Here is a 3,887-nt window from a genome sequence, read left to right as displayed (position 1 = left end):
ACCTTGGTAAGTCCTCCATCTTTTTCCTTCTTTTTCATCGTAGATTAGGATCATTCATTGCATGCATCGTAGTTTTGATTTTTACATCTCATAAAGCACATCATATTCTGCATATTAAGATTAGATTGGTTTGTATTTAGTGATTGAAAAATAAGAAAAACATAGATTTCGTTTTGATAGAATAGTCATGTAGTCGTTTCCTGTTTTGTTTTAGTTAATGGTAGCGTCTTTTGTTAATTTTATGCAGCCATGTTTTAGTGTTGTTTTATGTTTTTTTTTTTACAGTAAGTCTTTCTTTTGCAAACTGCATGTTAATGTTCTTACTTAGTGATTTTTTTTAGCACCGTTTCTATACCTGCATACCACGTTTTTCTTAGTCTTTAGATTCATCGTCGTTTTTGTTAAATAAGTTCAACACTTCTTCTTTTTTATTATTTAGGTCAACGTTTTTCCTTTTTGTTATAGTTTCTATTCTGTAACATGTTGCTTAGTTTAGTTATCATTGTGTTGTTTTATTTATTAAGTTAGCTACATTAGTTATTGTTTGCCATGATGTTAATTTCTGATGTTAAGCTATTTCATCAGGCAGAGCAGCGTGAATCTTAGAGCACGTTGATCTGTGAAATTTTTATAATTGGGTGAACCAGTTTACTGTGGACCGATTAGTGGGAGACTCAGGTTACGTGTGCTGGTTAGTGTGCACCGATCTTGTGTTTTGATCTGGGCTCTTAAGCAATCTGCTGAATTTGTATCTTCAAGCATGATGCAATTAATGATAATAAATTAAGTAGAGTTGGATTTCAGCAGATTGTGATTCTCTGAGTGTATTCAAATTTTTTTAGAGCCATGGGTCTTGTCATCATCGTTAATCACATCTACCAACATAATCAACGATGATGACGCTTCAGCTAGGCAGCACTTTGTGTTGGATTGAATAGAGTCTATCAATTATTACTGCAGAGAGTTGGGTTAACATCAATTAGTTTTAATTTCCTGTTTCGTAATTAGGTTGCTGCAAGGTTTTAGTGGTTAATGTGAGGTCAATTAATTAGTAGTTAGTATATTAGATCTATCTTCTTTAATAGTAATAGTTAGTTTAGATTTAATGTTTTACTTGTGACTTGAAGTTAAGTAGTTTATCACAATTAGGGTGCAGCTTCATACAGTTCCTTTGTTTTTAGTCACTACGTGATTAGTTTAGCATTAGCTCATTAGTGATAGTTAATTGCATTTCAGGTTTAATTAGTTAGACCATATTTACGTGTCTTCATATGTCCTTTAGTTAATTTGTCATTAGTTGATTATAAATTAGTTAAGTTGTTTTCCTATTTTGTCTTTTAGTGTTAGGTTAGATTAGTTTGTTTATGTTTAGTTTAGTTACATAATTCAAATCATGTATTTGCTGAATATTTTTAGTCATTAGCTATTAAATTCTTGTTAGTTTTTTTTCGTACTGCTTTGTTTTGTGTTTTTCTGTTTTGCAGGGAAGCGTTGGATGTGCAAAGAGATCAAATTTTTTTGTGCCCTCGAGTGAGCCCTCAGAGGACCCTGAATCAAACCATACCAAAGTGTTTAACCTGGAAGGGACAGAAAGAGACCACCAAAGCCTTAAGCACTGAAGACTCTTGTTTTTCTCTTTAGACTAGGCTTTTATTTTATTTTATTCAATTCATTGGGTTGTAATAAAACCATTTAATTATTTTGTTTAAGCCCTCTACGTAGGGTCGTACTCTCGTAGTTAATTATTTGATTAATTCTTTTTTTTGGCAATAAAGAGTAGTTAGATTGTGTGTTTGAATACGAAGTATTTTCCGTTCCCTGAGATCGACCCGGACTCCACCACTTGTGCGAGCCGGTTTTTATATTTTTGGTGTCTGGCTTTCACTGAATTTTTATTAAAAATATTGTTTTAAAAAGGGTTTTCATAAAACTCACACCATCTTCGAACTACAATCACAAGAGTCCTAAATATCTACAACTAAGTAAAGTGTATGAGCATGAAGGTATTGCATATAATAAAATAAATTATTGTAAGATGCATTTGGACCACGTACTTACCACAGGCATTTACTCGATTTGCATTTCACATTTCATTGTATTCAATGCACACTGACTTACAGTAATTTTGATACTTAGTATAAGTATCACATTTTTTTTTATATCTTGCACTCAAATCAGTTTAACATATAGGCAACCATAGCATCCTTAGATATCCACAACTATGTGTGGTGTGTGTGCATAATTTATATTTGCAGTTTAGTTAATAATTTAACGACACACATCATGCTTACAAGATAAATGCATAAACATGCTCTCTACAAGTTCAGTTAAGGTATCTTACTATCCAGATCTTTCTAAATGTTTAGCCCTTTGTTTACGATTTGATAAGATCTATAAACACTGATATTATGAAATATATATCAAAAAAATATTAAAATCACAAGATCCAAACAAGTTACAAATTAATCACAAGCACAAGTCATAAAAAAAAATTGGATCCCTGATGACCCATTTTTATAAAATCTGTCAGGAATAACTGAATGCATATTAAATCATGATATTTTTACTGTGGTTACCTATACATGTCGAGAACATAACTCAATAAACAGATCTCAAAAATAATAAATATAGAAATAATTAAAATTTTTTTATAAAATCCTATTATGAAAGAGTTTTGATCTAGAATCTATAATTTGTAAGATTTTTACCATATTATTGTATTTCTTAGAATTTATATAAAATATTTTTAACAAAAGTTTTTCTACACAGTCTGTTATTATATATAAAGATTCACCTAAAATGTTTATAAAATATTTGGAGTCGCTTTTCAAGGGCGTTTGCATCTTTTACCAGAGATGGGTCGAAACAATCCTGTAACCAGAGCCAGAAACTAGGGCTTTGTTAAAATAGGTGTATCTTCATTAATACAAATCTAAAACATCACAGATTTTTGTTTCTCAAAAAATATTTTTGTGAAAACCCTTTTTAAGATAATAAAATCTTTGAAATCATATTATTTTAGATTGGATCTGACATAATATGAATTAACTCATGAATAACACCATAAAAAATTATGTTATAATTGAATCTAATACGAAATAATAATGAAATTCTAATTATGCATGTTTCTCAAAATCATTTTTATGAAAAACTTATTATTTATCTTTTTTGAACCTAAGAAATGATTTTTTCAACCAAGAAAACATGTAGAACAGATCAAAACAAGTCCATATGTTGTTGGAAACTAAAATAATCTAGACATGTATGCTTCATGTACGTAAGAAACATCGGCTACGTAAATTTTACCTGATAATCGATAGATCTTTAAGGCAAAAAAAAATCAGGTAATCCGATCTTTACACTACCATAACCACCAAAGTATGTACAAGTTTAATAGCTGTTGAAAAAAGTTCCAGCAAGAAGGGAAAAGAAAGAAGAATATGAAAAAAAAGAAGATATAGGATTTTAATGATAATGGGGAAGAGAGGGAGAACTAACCTTGTTAATCCTCCTTATGAGGGTCTCTATTTATAGATGGGCTTAGGTAAGAGTCCAATCTCTAATATAAGAGGTTAATATCTATTAATTTTTTTATTAATAAAATAAAAAAATAAAATTATGAGTCATAATTCATTAAATTTTGAAATTAATTAAGCTAGAAAAGAAAATTGGGGACTTCTTATCCTAGCTTAAGCTCTAGTGATATGGTACCTTCCGGGAGGTCTACAAACCCAAGGACTCATCAGAATTTGATGTTTAAATAGTCGATTTGATAGCTCTCAAAATGTAGATCATCGTGGTGGTCTTAGATTGATTCATAAGCACACAGATTGGCAATAAAATTTAGTCGATATCAAAAAATATTAATTTTTAACTTATAATTAGGC

Source organism: Nuphar pumila, chromosome 3 (genome assembly GCF_984573655.1).
Source record: "Nuphar pumila chromosome 3, dmNupPumi1.hap1.1, whole genome shotgun sequence".
NCBI classification, from domain to species: Eukaryota; Viridiplantae; Streptophyta; class Magnoliopsida; order Nymphaeales; family Nymphaeaceae; genus Nuphar; species Nuphar pumila.
The sequence above is the reverse complement of the archived record's forward strand: the minus strand, read 5'-3'. Positions refer to the sequence as shown.